At 41.4% G+C, this 19,116-nt stretch overlaps 1 protein-coding gene and 1 long non-coding RNA gene across 8 annotated transcripts in view; one reads left to right on the top strand and one right to left on the bottom strand.

The window, feature by feature from the left end:
- The window catches only part of LOC139122447 (E3 ubiquitin-protein ligase CCNB1IP1-like), a 145,831-nt gene that overhangs the window by 58,863 nt on the left and 67,852 nt on the right, over positions 1 to 19,116 (bottom strand). The window lies entirely within an intron of this gene.
- On the top strand, positions 6,945 to 8,026 carry LOC139122439 (uncharacterized). The gene is made up of 2 exons (XR_011549469.1): positions 6,945 to 7,336; positions 7,916 to 8,026. It is a non-coding gene; the product is annotated as an uncharacterized lncRNA (long non-coding RNA).

Raw genomic sequence — 19,116 nt, 5'->3', positions numbered from 1 at the left:
AGGACCTATTGAAGTATGCGAACAATGAATGCTATAATGGACACATTCAACGACTCTGATTACGTTTATAGTACAACCTTTTTGAGACCTTTTAGTTGAAGTAGATTTAGTGATTGTATTCTTATGCATCTTTGAGTTAGTGATTGTTTCAAAGCAGCGTATTGTTCATTAAGTCAGGGCTGCTTTTATGCAAATGAGATCCTGTCAACGAAAGTAAACGTTCAGTCACCGTCAGAGGGCGTTTACTGAGGTGGGTCATGTGAGCACCCCACCTATTATGACCTTTGACCCCTGAGTCATCTTAGAGGGAGTATTACTTCCTGTTAGTTACTTCCTGTTTCTAATTTCCTGTGTCATAGAGTGTATTTACTTCCTGGTCAAAGAAAGTATTTACTTCCTGTGTCATAGTGTGAACGTAGTTTAGTTCTCACTTCCTGTATCCTTTTGTTTTGATTTGTTTTCAGTTAATCGTTCCCAAACGTTCTCAACGTTGTAGTACAACATTCTACTCAGAGAATTTGTTTGTTCTCAGTCTGGAAGACATGCCTATATTCGAATAAACCACGTGAAACTTAGATCGGATATTTGCTTCGTCTTATTTAAGAGGGAACGCATTACGGAATATCAGTTGTAGACGACTATTGCATAGTAGTTGCAGACAAATAATTTTGAGTCTTAAGGAATTTGTTTGCGCGCTACATTTCTCATTAACGATTTTGCATCGGACTTGTGATATTCACCTAAGTCAAACCATGGAAGACGAAGAAAAGAAATCAAGAACTTCGTCACCTGAAAAGGAATTGCAAGAACCCAGGCGTAGCGGCCGTGACAGAACACTGTCCGAAAAAGGACTTAAGTATGAGTTATCTACTAAAGGTGGCTTCTTAGAGAAAACAGCGAATTCACTAACCCAAAAGTCCATGAAAATACAAGACCTCATCGCTGATAAGGCAGACCTATTCACAGTCAAACTGAAGTTTGAAGTGTGGAAGGAGCTGCATCAAGTCTTTGCAGACACGTGCTATGAATACGAAAGTTTACTCCCAAAGGATCAGGTGCCAGACGAACGCCTTCGTTGGCTGGCCGATGTCGAAGACGTTTTTGGGACCTTCTTTAAAGACACCACTGCATGGGTGAGCAAACAGGAAGCGAACCCAACACCAATTGTGAACCCCACACCAATTCATCCACAAGAGGATGTAGGACCAGAAGATAGTGTCTCTCAAGTCGGCACACCGAAGCCGTCTGTAGTTGGCAGCCAGAGTGGGGTCAGCCATCATACGAGCCACAGTGCACTCTCAGCCACCAAACTAGCAGATGAAAGGGAAAAGGCTGAACTGTTGGCAAGGTCAGCTAAGCTCAAGAAGAAGCAAGAGATTGAGCGTGCTAAGTATAAGCTTCAACTCCAAGAACACCGGGAGAGGCAAGAAATGGAGCGGGCCATGGCAAGACATGAGCTTCAACTCAAGGAGGAGCAACATGAACTTGACACGAAGATTGCCGTAGCCGATGCTAGAGCTAGATCTCTGAATAAGTTTTTTGGTGACGAATTCGAGGACGATATCGCCATCAATATTAAGACTGAACCACTGGAGGACAATCCATTGTGTCCAGAACAAAACCACGAAAGACCACAACACCAGTACGAGTGTATAAGAAGGAAACTCCTACAATAGAAAGGGAGAATGACAGTGAGGCGGATGATTTAGAAGAAGAAGTCAGTGTAGCAGCTTCCAGAATTTCCATTAGAAGCAGTGGCAGTAACATGAGTAAGACGACACGTGACTCTGCACAGTGGGCCATGATCAGAGCAATAAAGAAAATGTCCACAGTGATAAAGAAGTTTGACGGTAACATCATGGAGTACAGATCATTCATAGATGAGTTTGAGACCAAACTTGTACCGACTGCCGAAGATGATAAAGATAAACTCACTCTGCTGAGACAGTTCACGGAAGGCACAGCCCATGAAATAGTTCAAGGGTATGCGGGTATAGATGCAAGTGAAGCATATCAAGGTGCCATGGAGGAGCTGGAAGAGCGCTATGGTGATCCACACAAGATAGCCAACGCCTACCTGAGGAAGGTTTTGGACTGGCCTCCAATCAAGCCAGACAACGTTGCCTCGTTAGACAAGTTCGCCATCTTCTTGAATCGATGTAAGACAGCAACCCGATGCGTTGATGGCCTAGAAATACTAGAACATTCAGAAAATATGAAACGGATCGTCAAGAAGCTTCCTTACTTTATTCAAGATTCTTGGAGTAAACGCACAGCGAAGATACGCAAAGCCAAGAAAAGAGTAAGATTTGAAGACCTCGTCGATCTGGTGAAGTCCGAAGCAAGCAGACTGTCATGCCCGGACTACAGTAGACAAGCAATGGCTAGTCTCGACAATCCAGTGAAAAAGAAGAGAGGTACAGACAAAGTGGAACAATCTTTCGCCACTAGCGTTACAAGCGCAGACAAGAAGACGAACCAAGGGAGCAAGAAGAGCAACACTTCAACCTCCAAACCAAACAAAGCTCAACAGAAACCATGCCTACACTGCCAAGATAACAATCATTCTTTCGACAGTTGCGAACAATTGATTGCAGCCAGTCAAGAAGATACTGTTAACTTCCTGAGAAACCAAGGTGTATGTTTAGCTGTCTGAAACCTGGTCACCGGAGTAGACAATGCAAGCAGAAAGCTAAATGCTCCAAATGCCAAGGAAAACATCCAACAGTGCTACATCAGGATCGTCGACCGACAACTGATAAAGATGAGGATTCAAAGAGACCAGTACAGACGGAGAGTGTCGCAGTACACTGCACCACGGCAGAGGTGGACCAAGTACAGCCCTTTATGGGGACCGGTGGTCAAGACGATGACACCGGTGGTGATGATGATAACTGCAAGGTCCTGCTGACTATTATCCCTGTCAAGGTGAAGTTGAAAGGCTCAAATAGAATGGTACAGACTTATGCCTTTCTGGACACAGGTAGTGTCATATCATTCTGCACAGAAGCGTTACAGAGAAAACTTGGAGCCACAGGCAGAAAGACAAAGCTGACGGTAAATACAGTGAACGGCTTAGGCAGCCACACCTGCGACAAAGTCACGGGCATAGAAGTTTACAACCTAGACTGTTCAGAGCCACAGGTAGAGCTGAAAACAGTATACACTAAACCAGAGATAGGCGTCTCTGAAGACTACATTCCCCGTCAAGAGGATCTCATGAGATGGCCGCATTTGAAGAATATAAGGCTTCCAAGAATAGATGCCGAAATAGGACTGATGATAGGTACCGGAGAAACAGCAGTATTTACCCCTCTGGAAACAATACGTGGTCCGGACTCAACCCCTCACGCATGCAGAACACGCGTAGGATGGATCCCCTGGCACGTAGTCAGATTGAACGAACAAGGGCAACATCCTCCCAGCTACAGAACAGAAGTTGTGGCCGTAGAGGATATGGAAGAATTGGATAAACTAGACAGGTTAGTGCGACATTCCATTGACCTTGATTTTCCTGAGCGCATGATAGATGACAAAAGGGAGCACTCCCAAGAAGACAAGAAGTTCATGCAGAAAGTAAAGGAAACCATTGAGCTAGTAGACGGACACTACAAAATGGGACTTCCATTCAAAAATGAAAGAGTTCGACTGCCGGACAATCAGCACTATGCCTTACAACGATTTAAAGGCCTGGAAAGAAAGTTGAGAAACAACCCAAAGTTCCATGCCGACTACCAGAAGTTCATGGCAGACATAATTGAGAAGGGATACGCAATACAAGTCCCTAACGACGAGTTAGATCGAGACGACGGAAAGGTATGGTATATACCCCACCATGGAGTATATCATCCGAAGAAACCAGAGAAGATCCGCGTTGTCTTTGACTGTTCAGCAAAGTTCCAAGGGTGTCGTTGAACAACCTATTACTACAAGGGCCGGATCTGACGAATAATCTACTAGGAGTGTTATTACGATTTCGACAGGAACCAATCGCTTTAATGGCAGACATAGAGGCTATGTTCCACCAGGTAAGGTTAGAGAAGAGGACAGTGACTGTCTACGCTTCTATTGGTGGCCAGATGGAAACATAGAAAGCCCTCCAAGAGTCTATAAAATGATGGTTCACCTGTTCGGTGCAGTATCATCCCCGAGCTGCGCGAACACAGCACTACACAAGATGGCCGACGACAACAGCCACCTATTCAACAAGGAAGTTGTCAAAACAATAAAGAGAGACTTCTACGTAGATGATTGCCTCAAGTCGGTAGAAAATGCAAAGAAGGCAATCGAGTTGACGCAAGATCTGACTGCTGCTTGCAAGAAAGGCGGTTTCCGTCTAACAAAGTGGGTGAGCAACAGCCGTGAAGTATTGGAGACTATACCAAAAGAAGAAAGAGCTAAGGAAATCAAAGACCTGAAGCTGGAATACGACTGCCTACCAGTAGAGCGTGCCCTAGGTACTTCATGGTCGGTCGAGTCAGACACCATAGGATTCCAGATCAACATTGAAAGCCGGCCTCCAACGAGAAGAGGCATACTATCAATTATCAGCTCAGTATACGATCCCATTGGACTCGCAGCTCCGTTCATCCTACCTGCAAGAATACTACTTCAAGACTTGTGTCGTAGAGGTATTGGCTGGGATGCAAAGATCAAAGAAGACGATCGGAAGAAATGGCTAAGATGGCTATCAGATCTTCCAAAACTAGAAAACGTATCAACTCAGAGGTGCTACAAACCAGCAGACTTTGGCGAAGTCAAGGTACGTGAAATACATCACTTTTCTGATGCCAGTGAATATGGATACGGTGTCGCATCGTATATCAGACTCATAAACGAAAACGGAAGAATTCACTGCGCCTTCCTTATGGGAAAAGCAAGGGTTGCACCACTGAAGAAAATTACCATCCCACGCCTGGAGCTGACAGCAGCTACAGTGGCCGTGAGAATGAACAGAATGTTGGAGGAAGAACTCGACATTAAGAACGACAAGGTATACTTCTGGACAGACAGCACATCAGTGATTAAGTACTGCGCCAATGAAACATCCCGATTCCACACCTTCGTAGCCAACCGGATCAACATTATACGTGAAGGTTCGGATAGTAAACAGTGGAAGTACGTCGACACAAAATCCACCCAGCAGACGACGCATCTAGGGGACTAACGGTAGACAAGTTCCTGCAAAACAAAGATGGCTGCGCGGACCAGATTTCCTGTGGAAACGAGAAAGTGAATGGCCTACACAACAGGACATCTCCAGAGCGCTAGGTAATAAAGACCCAGAAGTCAAGCGGGAAGCATCCGTGTACAGCACCGTACTAGTAGAGCAAGAGTTTGGGTAGAGAAGATCTTACTACGCTACTCCAGCATGATGAAACTAAAGAAAATAGTCGGATGGTTCCTGTTAGCGAAGAAAAACCTTCAAGATAAATGCCGCAAAAGAAAGGAAGGCGATGAAGACACCAACGCAGATACTAGCAGAAGAGTTGTGAAACAACGATCCCACCTGTTTCACTAGAGAATCTGCAAAGGGCAGAAGATGCAATCATGAAGTATGTGCAGCGAAAGCATTTTCCAGATGAAATGGCACTCCTACAACGAAAGAAGCAAGTCAGGAGATACAGCCCATTATATAAGCTGGACCCAATTTTGGATAAAGGAATAATACGAGTTGGCGGACGCCTGGAACGTGCCTCAGTGTCACCAGACAGCAAGCACCCGATAGTGCTGCCTAAAGACTCACCAGTGTCAACAATCATACTCCAAGAAACCCACAAAGAAGTCGGACATCTTGGAAGGAACTCGATGCTGGCGAAGCTAAGAGAGAAATATTGATTGATTCTACGGGCGCCTACAGCAATCCGCAACCTCGTAACCAAATGTGTCATCTGTAGAAAATATAGAGCGAAAGTTTGTGAGCAGAAGATGTCAGACCTACCTAAGGACCGCATCACCCCCGAAGAGCCACCATTCACTCGCACAGGTGTAGATTACTTCGGACCACTGGAGGTCAAACGTGGCCGTGTCACTGAGAAGAGGTATGGAGCGATCTTCACATGTATGGCGACTCGTGCGGTACACTTAGAAGTAGCCTGCTCATTAGATACAGATTCGTGCATCAACGCCATCAGAAGATTTATAGCACGAAGAGGACAAGTTAGGTCCATCAGATCAGACAACGGGACTAACTTCGTCGCAGCCGACAAAGAGCTGAAGGAAAGTATCAGGAGATGGAACCAAGAGAAGATAGCTGAGATGCTCCACCAACAAGACATCAAATGGGAATTCAACCCCCCAGCAGGTTCCCACTTTGGAGGAGTATGGGAGCGTCACATCAGAACCATAAGGAAAATCATCTTTTCCTTGCTCAAAGAACAACCACTTCGCATGTCAGATGAAGCACTCCGAACGCTGTTCTGCGAAGTGGAAGCCATAATTAACAGCCGACCGATCACCAGGCTGTCAGAAGATCCGAACGATCTAGAGGCATTAACACCCAACCACCTGTTAATGCTGAAACCAAAACAGGCCCTGCCACCCGGCTTGTTTCAGAAGAATGACAAACTACGTACGCCGTCGATGGAGACAAGTGCAGTACCTGGCAGATATATTCTGGAAGAGATGGATGAAAGAATATCTCCCGTTGCTACAAGAGAGACAGAAGTGGCTCGAGATCAGAAGAAACCTCAACGTTGGAGACGTGGTGTTGATCGTCGACAACACAGCGCCGAGGAACTCCTGGTCCATGGGCAGAATCACCGAAGTGATGAAAGACAAGAAGGGACTCGTCAGGTTTGCAGAAGTCAAGACCAGAACGACTACTCTACGACGTCCAGTGGATAAGTTGTGTGTGCTCCTGGAGGCCGACGCCATCGAAGATTCGTCTGAAGGACATAAGAACAGCTAAGAGCTTTAATCTTTTATTGTTAGCAATATATGAACAGTATATTATTCATGTTTGTTTAGTTAGATTGAATTTTGACCAGTTTAGAATATTGGATTTATAATTGTTCCGAGTCACATCTACACAATTAGGGGACCGGAATGTTACGGTCAAAATCAACATCCTCTTATTTGGCCATAGTTCAAATTCAAAGTCATGAGTCACCATCAACTTCCGTACTTTAAATGTTTATCTTTTGTATTACGCACTGCGCACATGCAGCCATTCCAAGCGTGCTTTTAGACACTTTAAGTTAGACCTTCAGAGAGTGGACATGTCTCTGAAAGTGACCGGCTATAGTTCTCGCCAAGATTGCTTGTAAAGACCATTTTGATGAAACAGCTTTGAACCTGTTGATGCGATAGTCTTATACAACCCTACACAAAATCGGTAAGCAATTCAGTTGATTCTTTTGTGACTTTAAAGCAGACATTCTTGAAGGAACATTGAATAGCCTTATTCCATTGTGAGACTCTAAGAGCACGTGTGCCTAACCAAAGGCCAAGGACTCATTGAAGTATGCGAACAATGAATGCTATAATGGACACATTCAACGACTCTGATTACGTTTATAGTACAACCTTTTGAGACCTTTTAGTTGAAGTAGATTTTAGTGATTGTATTCTTATGCATCTTTGAGTTAGTGATTGTTTCAAAGCAGCTAATTGTTCATTAAGTCAGGGTTGCTTTTATGCAAATGAGATCTTGTCAACGAAAGTAAACGTTCAGTCACCGTTAGAGGGCGTTTACTGAGGTGGGTCACGTGACCACCCCACCTATTATGACCTTTGACCCCTGAGTCATCTTAGAGGGAGTATTACTTCCTGTTAGTTACTTCCTGTTTCTAATTTCCTGTGTCATAGAGTGTATTTACTTCCTGGTCAAAGAAAGTATTTACTTCCTGTGTCATAGTGTGAACGTAGCTTAAGTTCTCACTTCCTGTATCCTTTTGTTTTGATTTGTTTTCAGTTAATCGTTCCCAAACGTTCTCAACGTTTGTAGTACAACATTCTACTCAGAGAATTTGTTGTTCTCAGTCTGGAAGACATGCCTATATTCGAATAAACCACGTGAAACTTAGATCGGATATTTGCTTCGTCTTATTTAAGAGGGAACGCATTACGGAATATCAGTTGTAGACGACTATTGCATAGTAGTTGCAGACAAATAATTTTGAGTCTTAAGGAATTTGTTTGCGCGCTACAATTTCTGAATAAAGCCGACGTTTGTTTCTCTCAAACGCGAAAGAGAAAGCGACGCTTGAGAGCTTTGTTTTCTGCGTAAGGGACTGGTCAGTTTCTTCGGCCCGGGGGGGCGGTGGATCATCTTTTGCCGACGTCAAAAAGTGGCTGACCCCCCCTATTCCAAATTTTGAAAACAGGGTGACCCCCCCCCATTCCAAATTTTGAAAACAGGGTGACCCCCCCCCCTGCTCGCATATATATATATATATATATATATATATATATATATATATATATATATATATATATATATATATATATATATATATATATATATATATATATATATATGTATTATATTTTACATACATTTATATTTTACATTCATTCTGTGTTTTTATGAAATTTTTGGCATGTCAGTTGTAAGATAGGAATTAAAAGTGTCAATCTTAAAGTTTGAATACAACTTGAATGAGCTGTGAATGTATTTCACACTTTCTATGCTTAACCAGATGTCCTGAACTGTTGTACAGAAATGGATGTCAATCATTAATATCAAACAGGAAAAAGCAGTAAATCAAAAACTTTGATGGGTGTTAAGACTTGCCAGCCATCCAATTAAATCTCCTGAGGAACCATAGAGAGGCATTTTAGCCAAATCTGATGTGTGCAGAATCTGAGATGACCTTTTCTTGTAACATTGATATTTGTGCATGTTGCTTTCTCATACTGAATTCTCATAGAGAGAACAGAAAAGTATCAGGAATTTTGTCATGCTTTTCATATGAAATGCAGACTTCATAATAGTACACTTTCACTAGGCAAACATCAAGATATCTCTGGCATATATCTCTGATTTATAAAAGTATGGCGCCCGAAGGGCGCGGAGAAAAATATGAAACATCCTGATATCTCTGATATATATGTCTTGTATATTAAAGTCATGCACTGGAAGGGTGTGCTGAAAAATGTCTGATATGTTAAAGTAATGTGCTCGAAGAGCACGCTGAAAAATATTGAATATACATATATCTCTGATATATGTATGGCTGATATGTTAAAGTTGGGCGTGCTGAAAAATATGTCTGATTATTAAAGTTACGCGCCCGAAGGCGAAAAATGCAACTGGATGAAATTTGTGGCTGACACGATGCATTTTAGGCAATGATGAGCCTGAGTCGAAATTCAAAAACACACTGACCCCCCTATTGGGCATTTAAAAAACATGGTGACCCCCCCCCCTTATCACCAAAGTCAAAAACAGGGTGAACCCCCCCATGAATCCACCGGCCCCCCCAGGCAGAAGAAACTGACCAGTCCCTAAGAGTAGTGCCTTGTCTGATGGGTTTAGTAGGTTTTTGATCAAATGTAAAGCGACCAAAAGTTTCTGAGTCTCATTTTTCATATGTTTGAAACGCCACGTCAATTTTCGACTCCACCCTGGGAAAGTCACTGAAATTTTTCCATTGTCTTCTGGCTCTGTGTCACAGTCAATTACTTGTGCTACCTTCCACTGGCCGGCCTCGTCAACTGTCTCTACCATTTCTCCTTTCTCATATGTAAGAGTGGCCATACTGTTTACAAACTGTTTCTGGCTAGCAATTCATTGATTTCGCTCTTTTTATCAGAGATGTCACAGGATACGCGCAACTCTTGGAGTAAGGACACGTTACGTTGTTTGCATGTGCATGAAAAAGCTGGATCACATTTGCATATATGATCAATGCGCGTTACTGAAGTGAAGCGTCGGAAAATAGGAAACTTGAATGAAAATGAACGAAGAACGATATTTTGTTTCACCATATTTCTAAAACTTAGTTTAGAGCCTAACTTAAAGAAGAAACTAGATTACTTGCATTGAAAAGTGGGTAGTTTACTTTTTCCTGTCAACATAGTTCCATGTGCAAGCATATGTGTGTGCCCGTAGTATTGAGTAAGTCGTTACAGCCTTGACGTTCCTATCATAGCACCAGCTGGATAAGATAAACGCAACAATGGAACATTAAAGGTATACAGTCACCTGTAATCTAAATATGCCAATATATGGTCAAAGGGGCATTCCTTGGTATTCAAAATGTTCATGCGAGGGCGCTGTGTTTAAAAAGCGGCCACCCGCTTAAAATCTGTGATTGGTTAGATTTTCTCTTTCTATGGTAACTGTGGCAAAATTGGAACAGGTTACAGTATACCTTTAACACCTCCAGGGATTAAAAGCCTTCTGTTTGTCACCCGAGTTGACAGGCAGCAACTCGGGTTTCAGGTACCATCCAAGTTAATGGAGCCTTCCCCTAATGAGTCTGTTGATTGACTTTGAATATTGTTTCAAAAAGTAAGCTCACACATATCTGAGGCAGTCAAGAGAAATTCCCACAAAGACGTTCCCCTCCCCCCCCCATCATCAGCAAACTTTTTGAGCCAAACATACATTAATCTGTACTAGTCACAATCAATTAATCAATACAAATAATCCGTACTATACAAAACTAAATTTATGACAACAACAAAATTTGCCTGAAATAGGCTGTAGTCCACGCGAAGGAAAAGAAGTCTGTGATATTGTGAGGGAGACTGTGCACATGGCTGGTCAATCGCGGTTGGAGAAATCATGTACACAATTGAAATGAACATTGCACTGTTCTTTCTATTTTGACCAGCTGACAATTGTCTTGTGACTATTAACAATTATTTCTAAAAACCATCACTTAACTTTGATCAGTGCATTTTAACACTCAATCAATGAATTTAAGAAGTATAAGACCAGAGAATTATTCATATATTGTAATCTATTTTCCAAATGATTGACCTGTCAACCCGCCGTTGGACCACGGGCACTCCGTTGTTCTTAATTGATAGTCTGAATAAACAATTTTTTGATGTTAACAGATAACTGTGTAAGAAATTTATAACAGAAAGCCATTAAGATTGAAATGCCAACTTAGGTACAACACCAGATCAAGGTCAGACTGTGTCTAAGTGAACATCACAAGCGGCCACATCGACTGCATTCTTTTGATGCTAAACACCCCGGCAGAACGACGCACACATATATACGCATACATACGCTTGCGCAACCTACGCTGTGTTGTTTTACATAATGATACATAAAGGTGTGCAAATCATTTCTGGACGATATTATTTACCGATGAAGTGAGTCAAATTTTGTTGCAAAAACGATGTATGAAATTTGGAATGGCATCGTAGCACACATCAAGTTATGAAAAGGACAGACATGTAGTAGATATTCAAAATATGACTGAGAATAAATGCGTCGCTAATCCTGACTATGTGCGATGCAAATTGCCTTTGTGCGGCAGCGACTTTGGATGTTCGAACGTTGCAAAATAGGCCATAGCAAATGCTATTCTGTGGTTTCATCATGTGCAGAAGAAAGGACACATTTTGTGACAGTTTATTTCACATTGTAGTAAAAACCTTCCAATAATATTCCACAGAAGAACATTTTTTAAAGTCTTTTTTCAGTTTTTAAGTGAAAGCCTTTCAATAGAGCCCCAAAGTTGGGTTGGGGTTGGCACGGTCAACAACTCAGAGACCCTCTAGCTTAGTTTGAATTATCCACGCAGCACTGCTGCCCCACCGTCCTTCAATCACTGTGTGGAGATTGGTTCACATGAGCATTATACCCTTCTTTATTTAACATTTCTGAGGCTGAGACAGCAGATATGACAGTTCAGAGGTGCTCGTGTGCATGGCTGTCATAGCATGCATGTTAAATTCTAGCCACCGCACTCATATACACAGCAGTCACAGCAACGTACCATTGTCATTCTCCACCACACTTTGAATACACGCTTCAGAATTGTGGTAAATACGCTCTGGTAAGAACTCTACCGTGCATGCTGCGGTGGAGAATTACCAGCTGTGAGAGAAAAAATAATCGATTGGGTGAACCAGCGAAATGAGACTGTTTCTATTCTCTTTTGTATTAATATGACACCTCATTTCTGTTGAGGCTATTATTTTTATAATCACAATGTAAGTTCTCCGGCGGCAAAAGAAACTAAAATACGAAATCATGTTTATACGCTTATACACCATCATTTATGAACAACAGAATGCCCGTGGTTGGACTATAGCCTTTTGGCCAGTGCGCAGGCGTTCTGTTGTCTGGGTAGTTTGTAAAAGTGTAGTTTATGCTACGTTCCGACGTTCTGTTCCGTAGCCTTATCACCAAGATGGGAAACAGAATTATCCGGCCTGCAAAGAAAACTGCTCGTTCAAGTCGAAAAATAAACACGAATCCTACAGTCAGTTACCTTCTTCGACGCGGAAGGCTCTCTACTGTCCAAAAAACACTCTCATGTCACGATAAAATGAAAACTTTAGGAGAAATCTGCTGTGTTTTGACAAAGTAGGCATTTCTGGATGGTGCCCATAGTTGTAATAACACAACTCATTATCATAATGGTACGCCATCTGCATCGCTGATTGGTCAATGAGCAACGCCATCAACAACATATCAGACTGAGATTCACCACTTTCTATGTGCAGACACCGTCCATTATGATAATGAGTTGTGTTATTACAACAGTGGCCGCCAGAAACGCCGATTATCTTAAAACAGATGATCTGAAATTTGCTCTGGATGTACATGTATGTTGCAAAACCAGATATGAACTGAAAATGCTCACGTGTTTCATTATATATTGCAGTTATGTGTAAATTTGAACCTTTGCCACATGTTTGCAACTTCATTGAAAGTAATATGATCAACATAATGAAGAATAATCACCGCCGATTAGGTCATGAAGTATGTAATTAGCTAAAATAAAAATATTAAAGTTCTTTGACTGCTGTCATTGTATCACCACTTTATATAGCAAGTGTAATTACAGTTGGCCAAGTCCTTCAAGCCATATATGCCGAGCTGTGAAAGCTCATTAGATACGCAAATTATAAATTAGCTGACATGAAAATATGAAATGACTTATTGACAATATTGTTTTAACCTGGTATAATAATCAATGTACATAGCATGTTTTGCCAACTTTGATCAAGTAATTCCCAGTATATATCCCTAATAAGCACAGTTCATTAAATATGTAAATTAGGAATTGGCTTAAGTAAAAATGCTTGATGATTTTCAATAATGTTGTATCATGGTATCTGCAATATATGTAGCAAGTTTTGTCAACTTTGGTCAAGTCAATTCAGTTTATTTCTCCAATAAGGAAAGTTCATTAAATATGCAAATTAGGAATTGGCTGAAGAGAAAATGCTTAAAGGTATGGAAATCGATCCCAGGGCCTAGGAGTGGCACATGTAAAACAGTGTGTATCTTTGCGTCAGAGGCGGAATAAATCTATTTATCCAGGAAATCTTAATCCCGACTGCTATGTTTGTACGCACATAGAGCCAGTCGACGTTAGGGACACAAAAAAACAACACGAGGAACAAACAGGCAGTGGTTTTGAACAAAATCAATGTACCCGGTACTTCACCGATGTCTGTAACTCAGTACATGAAAATATTCGTAGCTTGACGCACTTTGAACATAGCTCGTAACAAGGGACAGTGGAAAGCCCACAGAACTACGTGTACAACTACAACAGCCACTCATGTAGTTGGCGCTCAGTGAAGATTTTTCCGATCAACAACTTTGACGGATGATGGACTGACCTTTTCTACCGCAATTGTTATCTCCCTCGATTCAGCACAAAATTTTTGTATGGACTATTGATGCGGTGTTTACAGTTGTTACGTGGTGGTAAATCCTAGTCGTATTTACGACTGCTGCGTAAACAGTCACTGAATAAATTTTGCACGCATTTACGAGCACTGGATTATTACTACCGTTTTTAATCGAAAACCGTCCGTATACGCGTATGACGGTTGTGACAAAAACAACACAAAGAATCTGGCGTACACTGTTACTGCATAACTTTGACCAAAAAATCACCCAAATGCCGAACGGTGATCATACAGAACTCTGCTGCAGTGTTTCTGGACTAAACGACCCTAACCGACCGGGTCCCAGTCAGCTGTGCCGGGCTCGACGTCCACTCTATCAGCGTCAACTCAAACTTTCACTCCAGAAAACTTTAACCCACAAACTGGGAATATACTAAATTTACCTTGAAAAAATTTCAAACTGTGTATCGTATTGAAAAATATCTTACCGGGGCCACGGAGCAAATTAAAAACAACAAACCACAACAGAAACAGTGGAATGATCATTAGTGTGCAAGGTCGCTGTATTATATGTCAGGGTGAAAAAATCTAGCTTTGAAATTTCTGGACGGCACAAACGGCGGGGCAGAATTAGACAAGATTACGACCAATGTGTTACCGCCGATGGTACATAACGTACTGTTGATAGCAGGCAGTTCGGTGTCCAGTGAGAACACGATTCCGAATATATCACGGCTGTTGATTTGAGCTGCCTCCAATCGAAATTTTTTAACACAAAGACATGATATCAACAATTTTGCGAGATTATAAGTACCCGCTGTCTTCTCGCCAAACACTATAGGGAAAAAGTGCGTGACTAGAGCGAGAAACTGACGCTTTCTCGCAATCGGTGAGAATATGTTCTTATTCTCACCGCTGTCGGTGAGAAAATTTTAATCTCCACTGGAGATTGGTGAGAAATGCACTCCTTGGCGAGAATCAAGTGTGAGAACAGATTCTCACTGGTGTGAATTGAAATTCACTGGCGAGAATCATCAGAATCGCTGTTCATTGGCGAGAATCATAACGACTCCGAAAGGCGAGTCTTGATGATTCTCGCCAGTGAATTTCGATTCTCACTGTACTTAGTGAGAATTTCCATTCTCACCGGTGAGAATTTGTTCTCACACATGATTCTCGCTAAGGAATGCATTTCTCACCAATCTCCAGTGGAGATTAAAATTTTCTCACCGACAGCGGTGAGAATAAGAATAGATTCTCACCGATTGCGAGAAAGCAGAGTACTTTTGATAAGGTCAATTTATTGTATATTGTGAAAAATCTCCAGACCACTCGGAAAAGCGTAAGATTATGATCTCACTCATTCGAATACTACACTCGTACGGTAGGGTAAAATATGGGAACTCAGATCGTTATATACTGCTTCCGTCAAACGAGTCCGCTTAGTTAAAGACGGCAAAATGGTAAAAAAGACGGTAAAATGACCATAATTATTATTGCTTATCTCTGTAAATTTTGCCGACTATTCGTTAGTAGTTGAATTTCTTGAGTTTGTCCGAAAACTATTTCAGTGAATGACGTAATTTTCAAGACACCCGAGTGCGAACGCAATATCGATATTGGGATAGCAAAATCAGTCACAGACAATCGAGGAAGAACATAAGAGTCTATTAATCTGCGATTTAATTCATCCTAGGTTACCATGAAAGTAAAAAGGTAATGTTGTGCCCTGGTTGGGAAAGAAAAATTGATTAAGTTTTCAACAAAACGTCAGCTAATACTCGAACAATTAGTAAAAAAACTAGCTCAGAAAACGTATAGAGAAGAAAGACATCACCGATCACGGCGATCTTCAGACCTTTTATAATGTTTCAGTCTGAACGGTCAACATTTGATGCTGTAATCTATGGCAAGTGTCTCTTTTTGGTCAAATCTGACAGAGATGAATCAATCACGATTTAGTTTCATCGCCCCGACCCGACAGGAAATAATGAAGCTCATGGGCACCTGTATACATGTAATCGTGGCATGAACGTATACAATGCCCGTCCACTGCATGAGCCATTGACCGTGCAATCGCGAGCAAACAACGGTTTTGGACGTCACGAGAGCATTTTTTTCGCAGTCTGTGAGCGGTTGAGTGGTTTGGGTAGCTGCATACATGTAGATCGGACCGTGGTCCAAATTGGATCCGCATGTTGCCGGTTTTGTCCATGGTAATCAGCAGAGCTGTGGTGGAGGCCGTATAACGCCGGGATACACGTCATCGTACGCAGGGCTAGGCCACAACATACTTCCAAAAGCGATCTATCGTAAAATATCGTACTGCAGGTCAACACACACATCACCCATTCATTATGCCTACAGGTACACATATCAACGAACAAAAAGGGAGAGGCAATCTGCTTGAAACCATGAAGTAGTCCGTTTGTGTCTGAATTCATTGAGGCGCGTGTTCAGTAACCGTTGGTCAAGTTTTTTCGTTCAGTAGTAAGAATCGTTTATTCATTGTTGACATCGTAATCGATTCGATGTACACAACAAATGTTTGATCGTTTGCACCTTTCCGCGTCCCCTCGTGATTGGCAGCTGTTTGAATGCTTTCATCTATTGTTTGTTGGACGCTTCGAACACAGCATCGAAGCAGTTTTGGCATAAAAAATCAACTTAAAATGGAAAAAATGAGAGAATTTCGCCAACAGGGTGATGCCACAAGTATTCACAAACGTAATATGTTGGAACAGTGCTTTAATTTACTCCATGGTTGTTGAGAGATCCAGATTTGCGGGAGCATTCGTTGACGTTGTTACCATGTGCCACTCATAATGGATTATGAATCCCCAGGAGATAGGGGGTATTTATAGCTCCCCCTGCCTTTAATGACTTTCAATAATGTTATATCATAGTATCTTTGATGTATATAGCAAGTTTCAACAACTACAATCAAGTTAAATCAGTTAAATATCCCTAATTGGGAAAGTTTATTAAATATGCAAATTCGGAATTGGCTGAAATAAATATGCTTAAAGTCGCACTTTTCAATCCTAGGTTCTCGCATTTGTGGAGTTCTCCTCCCAGTCAAACACTTGGCCAGTATGATGTTTGATAAGCAAACAAACTGATCTCAACCTTTTGTCACCTTTTGCTAATCCTGCAAACAGAGTTTATACAAGCGTTTGATTGACGGTCGGTTCAAATCGCCAACGGTCATTGATTCCCCACCACAAGCGCTCAAATTTCCTAAAAAATTGTCTTCCAGTCGCGTTAGACTTTGAATATAACCACAGAGTTCCATCGGCAGCAACTTCGCGTTGACCGTTTGGCAGTCTGTCTGTGTTTTTGCAGCCAGGGAAAACTAAAAAGTGGCATTTTCTGGAGCGTGTGCCAACGTATTGCCTGTTTGGTGTCCACTTACACAATGAACGCCGCCACAGCTTTGCGTCCTTTTAAAGGGAGGTTCCGCCTTTAATGACTTTCAAAAATGTTGTATCATAGTAGCTTCAATACATTTAGCAAGTTTCATCAACTTTTGTAATGTTCAGAATGGCCAAGTAGAAAGGCATATACACCCATACATACAGTAACGGGAGCTAACACGACGATGACTCAGCACTGACTGTCCAATTTATTCATTTTCTCTTTTAAATACACAAAATACAGATGCAGGTGCAAAATACACACTGTGCAGTGCCATTACTAGATGCAACAAATTAACATATGCATAGAATGTATAGGTCACTACATTCCTTCCTATCTTAGAATAAAACATACAAACAATCCAGCTTAAATTATATATGACCTAACAAAAATCAACAGATTCCATTGCAATCCAAGATTTGAATATTAAGACAGACAAAATCATACTCTGAATCAACATATCAGTTCATATTCAGGCATTTTAATGATAGAGGAAATCTTGTTTGATATTAGGTTTCCTCGTACGTGTTGATCTCCTCAGTGTCTGTGGTTGCTTGCTGTGTGCAGTTTGTGAAGAATCTGTGTCAACACTGTGTGTATCACTTTGTGAAGGTGTGTGTTGCTTCATTTTCATTATGAGCATTTCTAATTCTTCATCTTCGTCATATTCGTTTGTATTAGAATTTTCAATTTCTGGACCATGGTACACTTTGAAGAAAGATTTATCTCTAGTTACACTTTTGCCATGCTTATTTCTAGCTGTCACCATACTACCTTTAGAACGTGAAACACGAAATATATCTTTCCTGTACCTTGGTGCATATTTTGTAAGTTTCGAGTTTCTCACTAACACCTTCTCCCCTTTTGAAAACAATCTGTGTTTCACTCTGCCTTGTTTATCATGATACAGTTTGTTTTTATCCATGCTGCGATTACTTTTGTCTTTGATAATTGCATCATGTTTATGTTCTGAGTTATCAATAAAAGGTAATTTGCTCTTAATTTTACGGTTGAACAACACCCATTAGGGGAAGGCTGCATTAACTTGCATGGTACCTGAAACCCGAGTTCTTGCCTGACCAACTCGGCTGACAAACAGAAGACTTTTAATCCCCAAGCAGTGAATGTTCCATTGTTATGTTTATCTAATCCAGCTGGTGCCATTGTAGTGCCATTGTAGGAAAGGCAGGTCTGTGAAATTGATCCTCTAGGGAAGCCGGGTATTCCTAAGTTAATGGAGCTTTCCCGTAATGTCAGCAGGGTTTCTGCCAGTTGAGGGATGAGGAGTTGAACGGTAATTAAGTAGGAATTTCCGCATTTCAATTTTCCAATTTTTTCGTTCAATTAAGAGAACAACGAATTACCTTGCCCAAATTTTTCATGAAGTTTTCTGCTAGACCATTTGCCCTTGCATATTCAGGGGTAATTTTCTGATGTTTGAAACCAGAATTTCTAGAGTAAGACACAAATTCATTCGAATTGAAAGGGTGACCATTGTCACTTTTGAGTTTAGAAGGGTATCCGTAAGATGTGAAAATACGGTCAAGTTTTGGTATGACTGACGCGGAACTTGTCGAGTTAGTAACTTCAACTTCAGGAAAACGTGAATACCCATTCGCCGTCGGGTAAAGGACCATACATATCTGTAGCAAGAAATGACCAAACTTCGCTTGGTAGTTTTGTTGGTTTCAATGGTTCTTGTATAGTTGTGTCAATATTAATTAAGTTGGCAAGCATAGCAATCAGATATCATCGATCTTACAAGAGAATTCATTGCGGGAAACCAAACTTTTTCTCTCATATGTGCTGTAGTTTTAGATGATCCTAAATGACCTTCATGCACAGTTGAAACCATTTGAGATTGAAGTGACAAAGGGACTACAATTTTAGATCCCCTCAAAAGTATTCCATCAGAAAAAG

The sequence above is a fragment of the Ptychodera flava genome, chromosome 22 (assembly GCF_041260155.1).
Source record: "Ptychodera flava strain L36383 chromosome 22, AS_Pfla_20210202, whole genome shotgun sequence".
In the NCBI taxonomy this organism is placed as follows: Eukaryota; Metazoa; Hemichordata; class Enteropneusta; family Ptychoderidae; genus Ptychodera; species Ptychodera flava.
Note: the sequence above shows the minus strand (reverse complement) of the source record. Positions and strands in the feature narration are given on the sequence as shown.